This window comes from Toxorhynchites rutilus, chromosome 2 (genome assembly GCF_029784135.1).
Source record: "Toxorhynchites rutilus septentrionalis strain SRP chromosome 2, ASM2978413v1, whole genome shotgun sequence".
Classification (NCBI taxonomy): domain Eukaryota; kingdom Metazoa; phylum Arthropoda; class Insecta; order Diptera; family Culicidae; genus Toxorhynchites; species Toxorhynchites rutilus.
Window position 1 is genome coordinate 53849658 of NC_073745.1, and position 22482 is coordinate 53872139.

Sequence of the window (22482 nt, forward strand, 5' to 3'; positions counted from 1 at the left end):
TAAAAATTTCAGGACTGTAGCAGGTACTATATCTGAGTTGAAAGTCATATCTGAGTTATCGAGAAATAAAGATAAAAAAATTGTAAAATATGCATTTTTTTTAGAAAAAATGCTAATTCTCAAAAAACTTTTTTTTTGATCTAATAAGAGAATGACTTATAAGCAGGGCTAGTTATTTTCGAAGATAATAAATGTGACTGAATGCAATACATACTACACCTCTCACTTTCACTACAGTCATTTTCGGTGGATTAATTTCAGTGGGCCTGATTCTCGAATACACTTCGAATACACTTCACGGTGGAAACGGAATGAAACGTATCCGCGATGACAACGGTACGGTGTCGATATCTGGATACGAGATTAGTTTCCCACTGAACTTATCATTATAATATCAAATTATCCTTAGATGAATATTTTTATGAGATTATTATATCATATGAAGAAAACAAAGTTTTCCTCTCACATTAAATACCAGTTTGATACGAAGAAGTTAATTTTCATTAATGATTTTTTATTTGAAAAGTGCTTATTCTGCCTGGAAACTCATTATTATCTTCGACACTTCACTAACTCGTAAAACGTAGTTCAGTGGCGTGCCGTTTATTTCGTTTCCACCGTGAAGTATATTCGAGAATCAGGCTCAGTATATGGGGGTGAAGTGGAAACGAAATATTCTCTACGCATACTGAAACATTGAATCTTCTGTTTCGTTTCTTTCCTCTTTCGTTCTCTTAGGCTAAGGTTACTTTGGATCGGAGTACGCACGAAAATTTGATTGTACGAAGAGAGACAAAAAAGTTTGTTCGATAGGAGCAGATGAATTCGAACGAAGCAAGTGGAAAGCAATGTAACTACACCAATACAACTCAATGTGGTTGTTTACTTTCACTATTGCATACAATTCGTACGACCACTTTGCAGACATCCAGTGTCACCACCGCCTTACAAGTATAAAACAGAAGCTTTCAGGTGAAGGTGGAAGCTAGCAATTGTAGTAGTATAGGTAAAACCACGTGTAAAAATGGGATAATAGTGTTTGTGAACGAAGAGCAAAGCACACGTAAATAGATCAATTCACCTATCAGACTGTGTGTCGCTTCATTGAATACATTTACATTTTGAAAAAAATAACAATTCAATACTGAAGTTAAATGTATGAGCAATGTGTTCCGATGAAAAATTGCAAATATAAATATAAAGGTGTATTTGCATATGAAGTAAAATTCTGATTATACACGAGCGTATCATGAGCAAATTTATAACACATGCAAATTTAGGCTCTTTTGGTATAAGTTTTTCCGCACAGTAACTCGATGTTGATAATTCCTTAATATTTTCCTTCGTTGATAGCCTTAACCCTTCTCTTCGTTGGCCGAGTTATTTTGATTGAATGTAATTCTTTTCCGTTTACTATTTTTGGAAGCATAGGCAGCCGTGGCAGTGTTCCGAGTTTTGCAATACAATTTTCTTAACCAATGTTAAAGTTGCTAAAACTTACATTATAGACCCGTTAAACGTAAAAATAATAATTGTATTGATATCAACACAATTTTATTTTAATAATTTTCATGACATGAAACGTTATGACTCAGGAATAACATTTTATTGAATGGTTTTTATAGCTGTTTCGATTATGTTGTCAGATGATCAGTGTCGAAAAAGTAACGATGTTTTCACTAGTACAAACAAAATCATAGCGGAAAATTGAAAAATGAAAAGTTAAGTTTCAGAGCACTAGCTCGAGTTTTACGACGTTTTCCACTATACATTGCGACGGCAGATGAAAATTTAATATTTGGTAAGTAATCGATAAGATTTTGGTTAACATTACTTGGTGGGAAGTGTGTGCAAACGATCATTTTCTTCACACTGTTTCGCAAAATTATTGATTTCGGGCGAGGGGTAAGGGAAAATGAAAGAAATGAGCGCCATTGTGGCAGCCATTTGTGGCTAACTTCCACCTTCACCTTCACTGACGATTAAAACTGCTTGAACGGGTTATATTTATTTTCATTTCGCATGTTAGAGGACGTTTGCTGCTTTCAATCGTAAGATTTATTTTACCAAAATGGATCGTCGCGGACCGTGTTAAAAATTCTTCAATCACTTGTAAATTGCATGTTTCCTCGTTATTTGGAATACATGTTTGATACAGATACTTATAAGTTATAAGTATATTATATTCTTATAAAGGTTATTGATTAGGCTTTCCGAAAAACTTGTGATCAAGTGACTTTATAGATAAAAATAAGGTAAAACATTAGAAAAAGAAGAAAATAAGAATAAAAATCATAGTTTCAACTTTGTTGGTCGGCATCTTTTTACTTCCAGGAGCTCTCTTGTCGGGTCATGTTTTTTTCCATGTTTTAGGTGGATACTAACAAATTCTGAAGAATATTGATGTGACGACTTGCGACGATGTGTTTTATAGCGTTTTGATAATTTGGTTCCTATAGGGAATATTCCAAATAAAAAATATTTTCAACAAATATACATGACAATAAAGTTTTTTAACTCTTTTTAAAGTTTTTTCTTTCTTTTTGATACGGTTAAAACTTGTTCATGTCACCCAAAAGTATATTTCACGACCAACTTATCTTATTTAGTTTAAATGAAACTAAAATTTTATAAAAATACTAACTGAATTTGCCAGGCTTTGATTGAGAATCCAGTCTTCCTTCCTTCATGGGTTGCACCCTCTCCCCTTTCCCTATACTCCAATGACACACACATAGTTGCAAATCCTTCAAATTTTCAATTGCTGCTAAAAATGTTTGAAAATAAAAAAAAAATCAAATTTCGCTTTCTTCTTTTCACCCTATTTTAAGACTGGGTAACCCAATGGGCAAATAACAAAAATGCGGGTTTTTTGGCTGGTGACCAATCACTACAATCCCTTTTTGGGTGATTTCTCGTTTGTGCGACTCTTTTTGTGCGATTTTATTATGACATTGGGTCTTGAATCACACACACTAATCACACAAATAATAAAATCGCACCTAAACAGTCACACAAATGAAAAATCCTACAAAAAGCAATCGCATATAAACAGGTTTTCCTGTATATTAGAGTGCCCATGGATGTATGGAAAAAAGTGACCTTCGAATTTTCAAACGGGACTTTCTCAAAAATGTCGATTACCACGCAAAAATACCATATCAGCTCAATCGGACTTCATTTATTAGTGTCGCACAGACATCAAAGTTTGAGTTTTTTGAATCACCCAAATGAAAAATTGAATTTTTGGCACTTCGTCGTTTTTCTATCTGAAAAGTCGATTTTTTACAATTTGAGATAACAGTAAATTTCGACGTTTCATGCAATTTTAAGACATCATTTGGCATCAACATTTCATTATTTTGTTTGTTACTTACCTTGACACTCACTCCCCCTTTGTATAATGTTCATACTATCTTCATATCATCCCCAAATAATCATTCCTCGTCGATTATTTGCAAGAGACGGACACACATTGTCCGTCCTCCGCTACAATATCGAAGCTGGAAAGTTTTTTTTTGTGATTTTGTGATTTTTGGTTGTTGTTTTTTTTCTTTCGCCCATTGGTGACAAGTTAAGTGCCAACGCATCCGGAACAGCGAGGAAGCAGCACCTCTCCAGCGACGCTGGACCGGTGTTCTGTGAATTGGTTCCATTGAGCGTCACATTTGTATCTTCACCAAACATCAAACAGAGAAGTACAATAGAATAGTTTTTGCCGTCTCGCTATTGTGCTTATACCGTAGCGTGCAGCGTTGTATAGCTCCCTGAATAGGGTTGTTCAAGTTGTTCGAACTCATCAGACTAAATTTTTTTTATTGAGTTTTTATTTATTTATATAATTTTTTTTACGAAATTATTGTTTTTTTTTCAAGAAGATTTTTGATTTGAGCTAGTTTTTAGTTTAAGTTAGTTTTTAGTCTAAGTTAGTTTTAAGTTGAGTTTTTGCGCGAGTGTGTGCGTGCGAGTTTTTTTTTCGTTTTCATAGGCGGTTGCGCACCGTCTGCGCAACCTCACCCTCTACAAGAGTGCCCAAGGTACAAACAGCACTCCGATAAAGTGAAGCGTTCTATCGCTGGACGCTCCAAGCGGACTTATGCTGAAATGCTAAAGACCGCATCAGCCGCTCAAAATGAAAACCAATTTTCGGTTTTGTCAACCGGTTTTTGTCGGTAAAATTATGTTTTGTCATCTCAAGAATCGGATTCTGATTCTGATGAGGGTCATACTTCGGCTGCACCAGAATCTTCAATAAAGGATGAATCATCAAAAAGAAAGCTCTCTTCACCAATGGTGCACCGTAAGAAAGCTAAAATGACCCTCGGAAGATTGTCTAATTCCAAGGGTAATAGTAGCAAAAAAACGAATCCGAAGGCTCCTTCTCAGCCAGTTCCTGGTTGCAGCAAGGATTTTACGTCATTACCCAGAGAAGAGAGAAATAAAAACGCTGCTCCTCGATCTTCTCGTACAAAATTCGCGTCTAATCGAGGATTGATAGCTTTTTCGGACATTGTGGACTTCATACTAAACACGTTCAAAATTCAAGACCCCCTCAGAAGCCTTATTTCTGCCTTGCTTCCATCTTTAAAGTCTTATCTTAAGCAATTGACTGCTTCATGACCCATCCTTGCATCAATCATATCTTTCGATGGATAATTCATCTAACGTAGTAGAAGATATGATCAATGTGCTACAATGGAACTGCCGTAGTCTAGTACCTAAACTAGACTCGTTCAAATTTTTACTTCAAAATTATGATTGTGATATATTCGCTCTTTCCGAAACATGGCTTTCTTCTGACACAGAACTCAACTTCACGATTTTAATATTATTCGCCTGGATAGAGATGATTCCTATGGAGGAGTACTTTTAGGGATCAAAAAGTGCTACTCTTTCTATAAAATTCCTCTCCCAGCTCTATCAGACGTCGAAATCGTCGCTTGTCAAATTACTGCAAAGAATAAAGAACTCTGCATAGCTTCAGTATACGTTCCCCCGAATACTTCCATTAGCCGTAGTCAACTTTGGAATCTTATTTCGATTCTCTCAACCCCAGTTCTAATTTTGGGTGACATGAACTCCCATGGTACTGGGTGGGGCGATCTTTATGATGACGCTAGGGCGGCTATTTTTTACGATTTATGTGACGATTTCAACTTGACTATCTTGAACACTGGTGAAGTGACACGAATTGCAAAACCTCCGGCTCGGGAAAGCCGACTCGATCTATCTTTGTGCTCAAACTCGCTATCATTAGATTGTCAGTGGAAGGTGATCAATGATCCCCATGGTAGCGATCACTTGCCAATCAATATATCAATCAAGTGTAGCCCGCAATCCACTGAACCATCTCGAGTTCCATTTGATCTAACAAGGAACATCGACTGGCAAAAATTTGCAACGGCGGTAACAATCGGTGTCGAATCAATAGATATACTTCCACCATTGGAAGAATATCGATTCTTTGTCGATTTGATGTATAAAAGCTCACTGGAAGCACAAAAAAGAAAAGTTCCAAGTGCACCGTTTAAAAGAAAACCAGCCACTCCTGGCTGGGACGATGAATGCACAAAATTGTATTTGAAAAAATCTGATGCTTTCAAAGCTTTTCGCAGACATGGAACATCCACAAACTTCGAGGAATATTCAAAGCTTGAAATACAGCTGAAACAATTAGTTAAAGCAAAAAAACGCGGTTACTGGCGCAATTTCATCGAAGGTCTTTCTCGTGAAACCTCAATACGCACCTTGTGGAGGGTAGCTCGCAACATGCGTAACCGCTCATCTACCAACGAGAGTGATGAATACTCCAACCGATGGATATTCGATTTCGCTAAAAAGGTCTGTCCAGACTCAGTTCCAGCCCAACATATTCTTCGAGAAACGTCTCCGAGCGGTGGACCCCTGGACAGACCATTCTCAATGCTGGAATTTTCCATGGCTCTTCTTTCATCGAACAACTCTTCACCCGGAAGCGATATGATTAAATTCGTTCTTCTAAAAAATCTTCCCGATATCGCGAAAAGACGCTTGCTAGACTTATTCAATACCCTACTAGAAAACAATATTGTGCCACCCGACTGGAGACAGGTCAAAGTGATAGCAATTCAAAAGCCTGGCAAACCAGCGTCTGACCATAACTCATACCGTCCGATTGCTATTGTTGGAAAAAATGATCCTTCGAAGACTCGATCAATGGATCGAGACAAATAATTTGCTATCAAGTACACAATTTGGGTTTCGGAACAAACGATTGTCTAGCGTTGCTTTCTACAGATATTCAACTGGCCTCTGCGCACAAGGAGCAACTGGCTTCAGTATTCTTGGATATTAAGGGAGCTTTTGATTCAGTTTCCATAGAAATTCTGTCAGACAATCTGAACAGATGTGGACTTACTGGAATTTTGAATAACTTCTTGTACAATTTGTTGTCAGAAAAGCAAATGAACTTCACCCTCGGACAGCTGACAACTTCCAGAAATAGTTATATGGGTCTACCCCAAGGCTCATGTCTGAGCCCCCTTCTTTATAATTTTTATGTGAAAGATATTGACAGTTGTTTGGTAGAACAATGCACGCTAAGACAACTTGCAGATGATGGTGTGGTTTCCGTCAGCGGTCCCCATACCGAAAACTTGCAAAGACCATTGCAAAATTCCCTAGATAACTTGTCTTCTTGGGCAAGGAACTTAGGGATAGAATTCTCGCCGCAGAAAACAGAACTGGTAGTGTTTACTCGAAAGCGGTCCCCAGCCCAATTGCAACTTAAGCTATTGGGCAGAAACATTACCCAATCATTGACCTTCAAGTATCTTGGTGTCTGGTTTGATTCAAAATGCACTTGGAATACCCACATTACGTATTTGAAGCAAAAATGTCAAAAAAGAGTCAACTTTCTCCGCTCGATTTGCGCCACGTGGTGGGGAGCTCATCCGGGAGATCTCATAACGCTTTATAAAACAACTATTCTATCTATTCTGGAGTATGACTCTTTCTGCTTCCTCTCAGCAGCTAAAAGTCACCTTCTAAAATTGGAACGAATTCAATATCATTGTCTGCGTATAGCTCTCGGCTGTATGCACTCAACGCATAACATGAGTCTCGAGGTTCTGGCAGGAGTAACTCCTCTACAGAACCGATTCTGGGAACTTTCTCTCAGAATACTGGTGAAATGCGGTGTCACGAACACACTTGTGATTGAAAACTTTGAAAAAATTCTTCATCTAAATATACAATCTCGGTTTATGAGAATTTATTACCACTATATTTCGTCGGATATTTGTCTTCCATCGTTTACTCCAGACCGTGCTCACTTCACCATCAGCAGTTCCTCAATTGAATACGATCTGTCGATGAAACAAGCAATACTTGGGATTTCAGATCAGCTTCGACCAACTTTCATTCCCCGTATTTTTAACCGAAAGTACCAAAAAGTCAATTACATGAAAAGATACTTCACTGATGGGTCTCGCCTCAATGGATCCACTGGCTTCGGTGTTTTCAATGAAAATTCGAGCGCCTTCCGCAAACTGCAGGAACCTTGTTCCGTTTATGTTGCTGAGCTGGCAGCAATCGCCTTCGCATTGGGGATGATCTCCAACAAGCCTGCAGACCATTACTTCATTTTCTCGGATAGTCTCAGTTCGCTTGAGGCTCTCCAGTCGATGAAAACTAGTAGGCACCTATCTTATTTCCTCACAAAAGTGAGACAGCAGATGAGTGCACTGATCGAAAGATCTTATAAGTTAACCTTTGTTTGGGTCCCCTCTCATTGCTCAATTCCTGGCAATGAGAAGGCGGACACTCTCGCAAAGGTGGGTGCCCAGGAAGGCGAATTGTTTGATAGACAGATTTCATACGATGAATTTTTCCAATTACTGCGTCAGAGTTCCCTCTTGAGTTGGCAAACCGATTGGGACACTGGAAGTCTTGGGCGGTGGTTATATTCAATTATTCCAAAGGTTTCTTCGAGAGCGTGGTTCAAAGGTTTGGACGTAAGTCGTGACTTCATTCGTGTAATGAGTAGACTTATGTCCAACCACTACTCGCTAGATGTGCATCTCCACAGAATAAATCTTGTTCAAAGCAACGTCTGTCGGTGTGGAAACGGTTACGATGACATCGATCACGCAGTTTGGCAATGTATGGATAATTACGCAGCCAGAGAGTACCTTTTGAATGCCCTTGAGGTCCAAGGAAGACAACCCTATGTTTCTGTTAGAGACGTGTTGGGAACTCGCGACATCTGTTATATGCAGTTGATCTATATGTTTGTGAAACGGTCTAGTATAAGTATTTAATGCTTTTGTATTTTTCTTTTTCGTTATTAGTTTGTTTGTCTTGTCCCCCCATCTCACCGTCGCCCACCCTCGACAGATAGTCGAACACCAGATGCTATCACTAGTCATTATGCACAATGCTACAGTGCGTGCGGCAACTCTCGGTTGAGACAACGATACCTCATATCCATATCCCTAACCTGACTCGTCCCACAAAAATGTTGCCCTTTTAACCTCGAGTAAACCGCGAGTATTCGGTCGAATCCTACTAAACATAGAAATTAGTTGAAATTTTGTATAAACAAACCTTGAATAAGCGGCTCCGCAAAGCTTATGCGATTGAGCCTTACAAATAAATGTACTGGATAAAAAAAAAATCATCCCCAAATAGACAAAAAAATATTTAGTGCCTCAAAACAGACTGAACGGTTACATTCATGATTTGCGTTGCAGCATGCCTGATTGACTTTTTCCCCCCTAGTTGGATTTTGTAAATGAAATTGACTTTTTCGAAGCAAGCCATTGAATTATTTTAAAATGGAGCAAGGAGCCGCTCAATACTGTTTAAATATATCTATAACGATATAACTCACGCATAGTTTTTTAGAAATGAAACTATCTTCATAATCTTATTCTGGTTGGCAACATTTTGATCGTTCCCCAATGCATCAGTCGAGATAAGATAGAATTTTACATTTCTTTTCTTATAGCAGGGTCGTATCAAGTCAAGCATCTGAGTAAGAGTTCCATTTCAGGTTTACTACATATTTTTATTCGAATAACAAAGTCAGCATCACCTTATCTTTAATTGTGAATATGTTTTGACATCCTCATTATCCACCGTTAACCGTTATTGGGCCACCATAAGGCCCCTCTTTGTTCCAAAGGCTGAAATGAGAGAACAATTGCTTGAATGAGGTGTGTGTAATTTCATTTCTGGTCGGGTGATTTCGACCAGACAGTTTCGTAATTCCATGACTCGTTAAAGCCTAAAAACGAAAGCCAGACGGATGTAGATATGAATAGTGTTTATAGTCTTGATTCTGTACTAGACAATCACGCGCAATTTTGGTTCCGTTGATTTCGTTCTGGTAGTTTTCAAAGATGCACAACGGTCTGGCTGGTCAGCTGTCGAAAGTGACGTCCCCAACGATCGAACTCTTAGCTCGAACCTACACAAGAAGTTATCTAGCAGAACGGTACACCATTTTTTGTTCCCCATTGATTCACTAATACTGTGAGATCCTCATCTCTAGTATGTTTCAATACTAAGAGTTTGACCCAAAATGTTGGTTTGAAAAATTATGTGATGATAAGGTATTTTAGTGTGAGTTGCATGCTAAGATCGGAAAGCTAATTCCATGAGTATGATTGTTTTATTTACGGTCATCTTTCTAAGCTTACCATTGGCTCTGCTTCGATCGAACGCTTCTCAATGGTCTGTATTTGAGTAACGCATTCAGTTGTTGAAAAGACATTCGTATCGCACATGGGACTTACCTTGGCTAGTATCTGCCAGGACAAAACCAAAACTATAAGTACGAAGAATGTTAGCTTCATCTTTACCATCTACTACGAACGTGGGGAGTTTTAGAGTATATATACAATTCTATGACGAGTTAATTTTTCACCGTGTTCCGGCCGTGCTGAATACGTTTTTAAACAAAACAAATTAAACTCATTAGTTGTAGTTATGAATTTAATTTGTTTTATTTATAAACAAATCCAGAACCGCACGAAATTAATATCGATACGAAACCAACACGGCCAAAACATGGCAGAAAATCATGAGTAGAATGCATTTTCTAGCACTGAACTTAAACTTGGTTGTTACTCTGGAAAACGTTTAAAATAAGCTCTTATTATGTCTATAACTTTAAGACCTTTTAGGTTAATTATAAATGTAATGATCAATGTTTCATAATAGTGTCGAATATTGTCTCGAAAAACTGATGCACGTTTTTATGTTTTCTTTTCCTAGAATAGTCTCCCATCGTATTCGTTCCTTATGATAACCGGTCGGAAAGTGAAGCTGAAAATGAGGAGAAGCGTTCTTTATGAACTAGATGTTGTGCTTTGTCATTTCAGACCATTTACTAGTCGGATCGGCGTTCTTTGAAGATTTAATTTCTGCACAAACATTCTCACCGTGTAATACCGTGGAGCAAATGGTTTAATTGCGACCAAATATTGATGGCAGAGGGACTAATAAAGGCTGCATCGAATGTCAAAATAGCTACATTTAGTAGAGGAGACGCGTGATCATGAAACAGTTGCTCCTTTTAATCGGTATCACTCTCATAATCACGCAAACGGTGTGCATTCCTTTACAGGAGGAATATTCGGTACGAAATGAGGTTTGAAATGTATTAAGTCAGACAATTATATTTAATGATTCTAGAGCGACGAATCCTCGGATGCATCAGAACCACAACCACATCCTCCAAAAAAAGTAGCTGCTCCATCGAAAAAAGAAAGCGGCGCGTGCAGTTGCGAACCGGACCACTCGATCGCAGGTGCGTTTCGTTACAATTTCGATTTGAATAAAATCAATTGGGGTGCTTTCGGATAGGGTTCCAAATATGACTATGTTATTTGCTGTATACAGATATCAGAATGGAACAAGTTGTGACAAATAAATGAACATCGTCTATTTTCAGTCTTTTGTGTTGTTTTTTTTTAAGTTCACGATATAACAGTGCACCCTAATAGGGATTTTGATAGCTTATACTCTTTATCTTGGATTCTCTGGATCTGACATTGGTAGTTATTTGTCGGGCTTGCCATTGAATCTTAAGCAATTTATCGTTCCTACATGTTCGAACTTTCTACGAAAAGCCAAGACGTTTTGTTGCTATTCAAAGGATTCCAGGATGATCGGTTATGCCAACCAGGGCCCGAAATCTGCGAAGATGAAAAATGGAAATCCACTCTCCTTCCAGTAGCTTCGATTCGACTAGGACTACTTCGGCATTCGTCGTCACATGATTTGAATTGACTAGAAAATGAATTGACGAGCGTTGAGAGCGAACATGACTGATGAACTATTCTAGCAAATGGCTAATCTTATTGACGTGATGAATAATGGATACAAATCTGCCTCTTCATTCAATCGGACTTCAATCCACAACAGTACTCCCCCTGGTACGAAGCTCGTTACCCGTGTACACGGGAAAGATGACTCGATTATTGTTGAGGGTGTAGCAGGGGATAATATTGAGCATGTGAAAAGTGGAATTGAAAGCAATCTTGGAGAAGGGTTTAGTACTTTTATTCCAAAATTAAAAAAAAAAATTCCAAATTTTAAACCAAAATTGAAAATTATTGGGACGAGTGATCGATATTCCTCTGATGTTTTCATTGACTACTTAAAGAGTCAAGATGAAAACATTTCAATCAAGGATGTCAAGGTCGTTGTTGAATATGAAAATCCACGCTTTATTGTACTTCAATAAATACAACACGATAATTGAAGTTGACCATGATACTTACCGTGAAAGCGGCTATCTTTGATAGTTTTTTTAATCATTATCTAAATGTACATCTCTTGAACGGGTTTTCCCCACTTTTTAAATTTTTAAAACAAGTACTGGATATTATAGAATGCATGTACAACAACAAAACCCATCCGTATTATTTCAAGTTTGCTATTGATTTTGTTTTGTAATCAATGGTCAGTTTTCTGTTTTCGGGTAACTTTGATAATGCTGAAATAATAAAGGAAAATATTAGAAAAAATCACTATTTTTAATACGATAGATTATATTGAGGTAAAGTTTCATAAAAGGGCTGTTCATAAACCATGTGGACATATTTTTCGTGGGTGATCCCAAGGTGGTCATCCACATTCCACGTGGTTAGAAGACTTTGAATTCCTCTCCCTTTTTTCGACAGTCTTCTAATTATATCATAAAACACTTTTTATGAATTGTGAACATTTCCAAACTCCTCTTTCCCACTTGACTGGCCACGTGGAATGTGGTCCTTTACGTAAAGTATGAACAGCCCCAAATATTTCTGACAGTCCAAGGGGTCATCCGTAATCCACGTGGACTTGTTTTATTTTGTGATTTTAGGTTTTCTCCACTCTTTGACAGACATTTGCCAATTTCCTTCTCTCTCATTAACCGAAAATTTGTATAGAAGTAGGCAGGCTTTTCCTAAGGAGACGTCTACATTCCACGTGGGCAGTTCAGGATGAGGTGGAAATGGTTCAAGTAAAACACCAAATATAAAGAAACGAGCATTGCTCTAATTTTTATTCAACAAATTAAAAACAAAAAGAAGTTTACAAAAAGCAAATTCAACGTTTAGTTTAAAAGAGTATTTCTTGAAGAATTTATGGTAGGTATAGTAATTAAATCAAACATATTCAGGTTTTGCGTGATCCTGTTAATTTGTCACGACGCTTCTTGATATCTTTGGCAGCCTGATTCGGCTATGAAACATTTATTTGGTTTTCAATCCGTTCAAGGTTGCAGAGAGACGGTTCCTTATTCCTTCCTGTTCGTTAGATCTTTCAACGGACGACGGTTACGAGTTGCAAGCTTCGGCACTTTGCTGGTAGATTTGGTCTTTGCTTTGCCTTTAGCATTTGGGTGGCGCACTTCATTAGCATGGGCATCATCTTCGACTTCGGGCGCAGTTTCAGCTTTCAGTATTTTTGCCATCAACTGCTGAAATGCTTGGAACCTGGCTGAACATCAATCAATCGATGCTTGCGAGGAATTGTTCGCTCCTCAGCTTTTCCGAACCGCTCTTCTTTCAGCATAATCACTAGCTGTTCTGAGAAGGATGAGTTAGCTGCAGTTTCTCCAGTATTAGACTCATCTCCGCTGCTAGGAAGATTCTTGAGGACTGCATTTTTGTTCAATGGATGAATTCCAGATGCTTTAAACCCAGCTTTCATATTCTTTGCGCTGTTTGCCTGAATTTACTCCAAAGCCTTCTTCAAAAGTCGAGGAAAGATGTGTTTAGGAACACACCCTTTGTTCTTTTTCTTCCAGTCGCTCAATGTATCTCTCCATGCCTTTTTCAACGGTCAAAATAGACTACATCAAGGGGCTGGCATAGGTGTGTAGAGTTAGGCGGCAGCAGAACGAAGCTGATGTTGTTGGCAATGCAACTTTGTAGAACCCGGAAGCTCAGGTGTGAAGCAACATTGTCGCCGATGATGATACATTTTTTGTCGTTGCGAAGTCCCTTGAAGTATGGTAGTGCTACCGTGGAGAACCAGTCCTCGAACACAACAGAGTCGAACCAGCCTAGAAATGAATTAAAATTAGAAAAAAGGAATTTCTACCAATTCTACACATATTACCAGATTTTGTGCGGTTGTATCTACAACCTTTTGGTCCTCCCTCGGTCCACGTTGGATACAGGTGGAGAGCTGCATAAACAACGTATGGTGGCAGCACTTTTCCATTGCCTGCTCCCGCAAACATCACAGAAAATGAAGATTTGGAATGGTTCATAACCCTGTCGACGTGTTTTGTCCTCTTTGCACTACGACTTTTGTCGATCCCGAATCATCGCTAAAGTTGGTTTCGTCGTAATTTATCATGTTTTCTGACGGAACATCATCCACGGTTGTCACCAGATTGTCAAAGTATTCATTGATCGTTCGTGGATCAACTTTGGCACGACTTCGTTTGATGTTCTGGGACAAGCGCGAAACTAAGTTGTGCCGTTCTAGGAATGAGTTAACCCAATCTTTTTCGGGAGAATTGTTCTTCAGTTTGGTGTTCATCTTGTTGTGATCGAGGAATTGCTTGACGAGCTTCTTAATGCAATCCGCAGTCAGAGGGAATTCCCAGATTCCGGCCACACGAACGGTATCAGCAAGATCCTTTTCTTGTGCATCGGTTAGAACGTTAGGGGAACCTGGTTTCTTGTCATGTAGTCCGTGCACCTTATGGTACAACATACCGTACGGTATGCCGAAGCTCCATGAAGCCGCGTATATAGATGCTCCTTTTTTCTGCACTTCAGCTACAGCTGCCTGTAACTTTTCGGGTGTGTAGTCTGTATAGGTTCTTTTCTCATTCTCTCGCGACATTTTAGACGGTTTAGACGGCACTACAGTTATCAGAAAACGAATAATAATTTTGTTAAAAAATCACGAATATGCACCGCAGGAGGAACTCGTTGGTTTGTTTACAAACAATGCGTGGGTATGGTAGTTTGCTCATTCTGTCGAAGGTAGTCTGGATCTTATCAGTGGAGCAACCTGAATGAACAAACCATGATCCGATTTATGAAATATTGGATGTTTCTTAGAAAAATGCAAATTTAACGCACATATTGACATTTAGATGAATGAATATTTGAGAAAATATTGAGAGCAGTACACCAACATTAAAAATTTATATTGGATTATAGCTCCCTGGGTTAGTTATATGAGAAATATGTGATTGTTTTAATGGCTTATAAGATAGCTCAAAAATCAGTAAAAATGTTTATTTACTTTCTTGATAAATGAACGACGCAAACAGCACAAAATCATAGCTGTATACATAGAATATCACCTCATTTACGAAATGGTAACATATATGCTATAGTAAATATAACGAGAATAATGTGATAGGTAGTTATTTGCAGGTCATCATGCGCTATCAATGTTACCCGCACTATCAAAGTTAGCCGCTTTTACGGTACAGAAACCTGATGACTGCTAGTAAAGTAAGTGTCGGGTGGGATAAATGTGAATGTTTTACGCTGTGTTAAATGTGGAGAATTTGGCCATAAGAGCACAGATTGCAAGAAAGAACAAACATGTTCAAGGTGTAATGAGAAACATAAAACATCTGAGTGCTCATCAACTAAATTGAAATGCATAAATTGTTTCAAAGTTAATAATGAACAGAAGTTGAATTTGGATGAAAATCATCCAACTTACAGCACCCAGTGTCCTGTCTATCGGAGACTGCTGGAGAAGAAAAAAAGCGTCATTTTTCAAACCAAATAGCAAGTCAAAAAAAAAAGTGTGGATAAGTTAGCAATAATTTATCTGAATATAGCTGGGCTTTCTACAAATTACGCAGAAATGCGATATACTGAAACTACATGTCATCCGTATCCATATCTTCAATTTGTGGCAAAAAAAATCGGTTAACATTTTCAAAGAAATACGGCCCGATGACTCCACCAGACCATAATGCGCACCAAACAGTGACTTTTGGCGGATGCAATGGCCTCTCAACAATCACGTGTGGATTTTCTGAGCCCCATATACGGAAATTTTGGGTGTTCACATAGCCACCGAGCTCGAAATGTGTCTCATCGCTGATGAAAATTTGATGCGAAAATTCTGCATTTTGCTGCTGTTGTTCGTTCACCCAATAGACGTATGCCCAACGCATTCCATGGTCACCACGCTCTAATTTTTGTACCAGTTGGACTTTATATGGATGTAGGTGCAAGTCCAAATGCAAAATTCGCCACAATGATGTGTTTGACAAGCCCAATTGCTGAGCACGCCGTGGAATCGAAACATTCGGGTCATCCTCCACACTGGCAGCAACAGCAGCAATATTTTCAGCCGAACGCACATTACGATGATGCACAGGTTTCACAATATCCGCTACGGATCCAGTTTGTTCGAATTTACGCACTACATTAGCGATTGTGTGCTCTGTAGGCCGTCCATGACGACCAAAATCCGTCCGTAATGCTCGAAAAACATTTGCCGGGTTTTCATCATTTTTATAGTATAATTTAACAAAATTAACACGTTGTGCGATGTTAAAACGATCCATATTGTAAAATGGCAGACATTCAACTAACGATATGACGCTTTGGTTGACAGCTATGTCAAACGGTTGTCAGCGCAGGGCTGTATACTTTCGTAAGTCCGAAATGGAAAACCCTGTACATACGTTTATGTTTCTATAAGTTGTAAATTACGCAGTAGTAGTAGCCGTTTTCAGGCGTTAGGTTTTCTGTTCTATTACATTATGGTAAATTACATAGTGGTAACCATTTAGACGTAAGGGTATTTTTTCTGTTCTTCCATTGTTCGGCAGACCGGACAGCGAAGACAGTTGATATTGATCATTGTTGGTTTATTAATAAGAACAGCAGCCCGATGTTTCTCGCAGAGCAGAGCAGTTGTATAGATGAATCGATCTTATTTCGACTTTGGATCGATCTCCATCGCTGATGATTGTGTTGCGTGGACGTAGTTTTTCTATAACAACAAAAAAATGGTCAATTGAGGGTCCTGGGTTTGAACTCACGATCGATCGCTTAGTAAGCGAACGCGTAACCAAGTGGCTACGAAGACCCCCCAAACCAAAGCTGTTAGATATGTCCGTTTCATTCCACATGCAGAAGAATTTGCAGATAGATTGGGGAGAGAGTAATCCATTATTTTTGGGTGAAATTCAAAACTATTTTTAATATGCTTCGGATTGTCCAATTTCTGAAGGTAGCTTCATAATGGCTCTATCATAGAGGTCTTGCTCCTTATTAGCGAAAAACCATAGCAATAGATTTTTACAATCTTCTCTTGATCCCAATTTCTTATCATTCTGAAAATTTTGCAATGCGAGAAAAAGGTGGTAATCGTTTGGTGACTATATGGAGGATGGATTAAAACATCCCAATTAAGCTCTCGGAATTGTGTGGCCTTGCGTTGTCCTGATAGAACACACCACCTCTTCTGTTGGCCAGTTCTGAACGTTTCTGGTCAATCGCTAGCTTCAAACGGTCAATTTGTTGACAGTAGAGATCATAATAACTGTATAGCAATTTTTTTTAAATTTAAAAAATTTAAAATAAATTAAATTGCAAGTATTTTACTGCTGCAGTATCGGCACCGTAAACATCAATCACAATTTCAGCGGCCTGGCTTGCATTTTCGCATTTGTACCGTAAAATGTACCAAATTTTCTCTTTGTTGACCTCCATTGTTAACAGCCTGTAACTGAATGTAACAAACAAAAAATAAAAATAAATTTTTTTTTGTGAAATTCCACCTTTTTAACGAGCCTAAACTTGAAATTGTATGATCGATATTGCGCGAGATATTGATCACTAAAGTCAGCCAACGAAAAAATAATGGGTAACTTTTTCCCCAACCTATTAATAAAAATTGATAACTCTAGTATTTGGTTATTAGGTAGCTTATCGAGAATCTTTTAGAGTGAAACTTAACTATTATTAACCATTCACTCTACTTTTATTAGTATCGAACCTTTTTGCTTTAAGGTATGCATGTTTAAACTTCTCCTCTATACGAAATGAAGTAATATTACAGAATTGAAATTGATTAAAGTTAGTGTTTTTGGTTTTTTTCCTACCAAAAAAGCAAACGAACTTTATCTTGGTTAACCAAAATGATCCTCCCAATCTGCTCTAGGACCCCTTTTTTGATTCCGGACTGCTAAATATTTAACCCTCTACAGCCCAAGCCCGCCTTTAGACGGGCTTCGCGGATTCTCTTTTCAAATTATTCAGACATTATTTTCAATGTTCACCCATACTAGAACGTCTTTATAATATTTTCGTCTATCACACATTCACATTGTTTTTATGCTGGCAGCTTTCTGTTAGGAGTATTTTATGTTGAAAGTCGGAAATTCGAGATGAAAGTGGAGTAGGTTTTTTTAGATGAATAAAAAACTTGGGCGGTAGAGGGTTAACATTCGTTGCAATTTTAAACTTTCTTTTTAAACATTTACAAAAATCACCAATCAAAGACTTCATTGTGTCCACTTTGATATTTTAAGCATGACGTATTTGAAATGAATTGCAGCGATAGTAAAAACTGGGTTCAAAAGCGTTACGTTCATCGGATAATTCAACTCAAGACTACGGCTGACATCACGTATGAACTCTATACCAAACGAATTTTATGCGTAGTTCGACACGGTCACTTCAAAGGTTGAATCGGCGGTCTTTGCTTTGAACAAAATGGAATTTCTGGATACAACATGGTTCTACTAAAATGCATCTTATTGTGACTAATGGTCAACCGTCGGGGGATATATAAATCCACATCTGATGCCAAAATTCGAGCATTCACGAGAGCAACAGAACGCGTCCAGCATGAAGCAGTGGCTAACATTATTCGGTTTCATTCTCATCCTTACACAAACAGTGTCTATACCATTGAAGGACGAGCTGTCGGTACAAAATACAAAATATACCGAAATTGTGTCCGTCACTCAACTAATAATGTCTTCACTTTATTCCAGATCGATGGCGGATCGAAAGGAAGCAAAAAAATACTGCTACTCCAGTTATCTAAACCAGAAAATGATGGAACAACCAGCAAACGCGTAGCTCGTCAAGGGTTTGCAGCTGATTTTAATTATGACTTTGATTTCGGCCATTTCCTGAATAATTTGGAAAGAGCAAATGACCTCATGGATAAAATGTTGAGTAAATGATCACATTTCACTTTTAAACTGAAAATTAGTTACCTTCGCTGTTTTATGTTACGAGAAGTAATATATTTTTTTGTTGTAAATAAATATCAATATGAAAAAGGACATATAAACATATAACGAACACATTTCTTTTTTTTAACTTTTTCTTCTCCAAAAGAACAATAGGAAAGATATGTGTTGTATTCACTAATCACAAACCCCAGCCTTTGCTCTTCCTCATGTCTCATGGAATATTGGGCTCCTGGCTTCTTGAGCAATTGAGTTTTTGAGCTGTCGGGCTCTTAGTCGCCCAAATATGCATGACTGACGTAAGCGCCAACTGTGTTTTTCTATTTTATTAAAATAACAAAAATCAAAAAAGGTCTCTGGCCCACTTTTGACCGTTGGGATCTATTATATTAAGGGGGTAGTACACTATGAACATTATAAAAAGTCTGTTATTTTAGCGACTTAACAAACAAAAAATATATTGGTGTCAATTGGACTATCCCCTGAATAGCCGCAACCGGTTGGTTGAACAAGTTTTTCAAGAGGACCGATTTCAACCAATGATTTTTTTACGTAATCTTGGATATATTTCCTGTCATCGTACGACGGATTTTACATGCTTATTTGAGCAGATAGGCGTTTGACTCTTGGTTCTTAGTTCATGATCTACTCAAAGCTCCGTGTCTTTCTATTCTTCTTGCTCACTTCCTCGTTTATTGTTTCTTTAAACATGGAGAAACAACACAAAATACTGATAAACATTTGTTGTTGTCAAAATTGTTTCATACTGACATTTTATTCAACAAAATACATAATTTGAACAGCGAGTGAAACTAAATTTCAGACAAAAAGTCACAGACAAAGCAGCCGATTGACCACGGTAAATGAAATTCAAACGATCAATCCTCAATTAGAACAATAAGATTCGCTCTATCCCAGCCAGTTAAAGCCAGGTATTAAACCCAGGAATTTAGGCAAATCAAAATTTACTTTAAACGATCCTCCAAACCTCTGTGGAAGCTCACGCTTGTTCGTTGCCACATTGTTTTTCATTTGAACCTCTAAATCGATCGAAGTCAACGGTACGAATCGCTTCCAGATCACTTCCGAGTGGTCATTTTCCTGGAATATCAAATGAAAAAAAAAAGCCAAAATGTTACGTTAAGTCTTCTATTTCACGTTTTGTACCGAAGTCATTTCCTGTAGAGAAAAAGACACTGCTTGTGAAATGACGAGAATAAATCCGAGTAACGAGAGCAATCGCTCCATGTTACAGTCAATTGCCTTTTTTGAATGCAACAATTTCGGCGAGCGAGGCAGTTTTTATTTATAACTCAACGGTCGATGATTAGTCACAGTTCTGTCGTATGCTCGAATATATTTTTGATATTCTTAAAAGCGAAATGTTGTTCAAGGCAAAAATAAAACCATGTTCAAAGCACATACCGCCAATCGAACTATCGATATGACCGTGTCTAACAAAGTATATAATTTCTTTGTTCTTAGTTTTTGCTATAATTTTTCATGACTGTCCTGGGAATCCAAAAAAGGGAGAACTTTGCCGACAATATCATTCAGCTCTTGCAATGTTGGAAAAGTTTGTTCGACATTTGAAGAGTGTTGTGCGCATTCAGAATCTTCCATCAAAACCTGTTTCAAGGAAACGACAGTAACTCAATTGACTTCCTTCCATTTCCTTCCTTTCCTTCCATTTTGATGTCATTCGATTTGGAAATAATTCTATTATCTGTGTAAATTGCAAACATATAAAATTTTGAACCGGCATCCTATATTAACCCTTTGCGGTCGGAATTACAAGGTTTTCCATTTCGGGCTTCCGAAAGTATACAGCCCTGCGCTGACAACCGTTTGACATAGCTGTCAACAACGTGTTAATTTTGTTAAATTATACTATAAAAATGATGAAAAACCGTCAAATGTTTTTCGAGCATTACGGACGGATTTTGGTCGTCATGGACGGCCTACAGAGCACACAATCGCTAATGTAGTGCGTAAATTCGAACAAACTGGATCCGTAGCGGATATTGTGAGACCTGTGCATCATCGTAATGTGCGTTCGGCCGAAAATATTGCTGCTGTTGCTGCCAGTGTGGAGGATGACCCGAATGTTTCGATTCCACGGCGTGCTCAGCAATTGGGCTTGTCAAACACATAATTGTGGCGAATTTTGCATTTGGACTTGCACCTACATCCATATAAAGTCCAACTGGTACAAAAATTAGAGCGTGGAGACCATGGAATGCGTTGGGCATACGTCGATTGGGTGCAGCAGCAAAATGCTGAATTTTCGCATCAAATTTTCTTCAGCGATGAGACTCATTTCGAGCTCGGTGGCTATGTGAACACCCTAAATTTCCGTATATGGGGCACAGAAAATCCACACGTGATTGTTGAGAGGCCATTGCATCCGCCAAAAGTCACTGTTTGGTGCGCATTATGGTCTGGTGGAGTCATCGGGCCGTATTTCTTTGAAAATGTTAACCGATTTTTTTTGCCACAAATTGAAGATATGGATACGGATGACATGTAGTTTCAGCAGGACGGCGCCACGCCACACAACACGACCGAACATGGCCATATTGCGAACGAAATTTGAGGGAAGCATAATTTCGCGTTTTGGTGATGCCAATTGGCCGTCCAGATCATGCGATTTGAACCCGCTGGACTTTTTTTGTGGGGTTATGCGAAAGACCATGTCTATGCCAACTCTCCGCAAACTCTTGAACATTTGAAAGACAACATTCGTGAAGTTATGACTGAGATACCGCTCCATATGTGCCAAAAAGTCATCGAAAATTACCTGTTCCAGATTAATGTGTGCGAGGAAGCCCTAGGTGGACATTTGAATGATGTTGTATTTCACACATAATGGCATAAACCAAACTTTAATTTGAAATAAAAGTTTCATCGAAATTCGAATTCTAAGTGTGTTTTATTTCAATTTACTTTCAGAATTTAAAGTTGGAAAACCCTGTACATGTACACGATTAAAACACGGCTCTGTTACAGCTAAAATGCAAATGAGCCTAATAAATAAATAAATGGGATATGAAATAGTTTTGGTTTCTGAGTATGAATCGTTTATTTTGCCATCATAGAAGTACATACTTTTTGAGAAAGATATGTATAAAAAAAAAACAAATATTTCAAAGAATATGTTATAATCTCATAATCGTCTAGTCTCGGGTTTTGAATTCCTACATATCTACTGCGAACATGTACAGCGCTAGAACCATGCAAGCAACTCGGTACAATCGCTATATCTGTACCGACCTGTTTCACCATTATCCATGGCTACAGCTTGTCAATTCCAACTATGCATGGTGGTGTGTAGCATGAACACATTTTTACAACACCGAATAAAAACACTTGGTAAGTATTCTTTCATTGACTTTCTATTGAGACACTAACTCAGATGTGGAATCTTGTTTCCTGGGTTTGATACTTTAGACGCTAAATATAAATCATTTTCATTGAAATATGTGGTGAAAATCGATCAAATTTCTGATTGTCAGTTTCATATATGGTACAATGTACAACCAAAGTATGTGTGTTACATTATGCTGGTACCTGCACAACGCTAGTACAGTTGTATGTCTATCCATGGAAGTAGATGAAAAGTTGATGTTTTGAAAATAACATTAATTTTCTGTGACTATTTTCTTAACAGTGTTGGTATTTTAAAAAGAAATTTAGAAAGTTCATTAATTTGCAGAAAATCTTGTCCGACAACTGGCTTGAGTGTTTGATAAAAAGGTCAATGATTGTTTATATGCCCTGATTGAAAATTAGTCGATAGT

At 38.1% G+C, this 22482-nt stretch overlaps 3 long non-coding RNA genes across 3 annotated transcripts; 2 read left to right on the forward strand and 1 right to left on the reverse strand.

Moving 5' to 3' along the window:
- Positions 1-9028: 9028 nt before the first annotated feature.
- On the reverse strand, positions 9029-10290 carry LOC129771084 (uncharacterized). Its single transcript, XR_008742276.1, has 3 exons — positions 9780-10290; positions 9684-9719; positions 9029-9167 (listed from the first exon to the last, which is right to left on the reverse strand). It is a non-coding gene; the product is annotated as an uncharacterized LOC129771084 (long non-coding RNA).
- A 22-nt stretch (positions 10291-10312) lies between these two features.
- Positions 10313-10941, forward strand: LOC129771082 (uncharacterized). Its single transcript, XR_008742275.1, has 2 exons — positions 10313-10624; positions 10681-10941. It is a non-coding gene; the product is annotated as an uncharacterized LOC129771082 (long non-coding RNA).
- Positions 10942-18287: 7346 nt separating this feature from the next.
- On the forward strand, positions 18288-18798 carry LOC129764677 (uncharacterized). The gene is made up of 2 exons (XR_008741194.1): positions 18288-18410; positions 18479-18798. It is a non-coding gene; the product is annotated as an uncharacterized LOC129764677 (long non-coding RNA).
- Positions 18799-22482: the final 3684 nt, after the last annotated feature.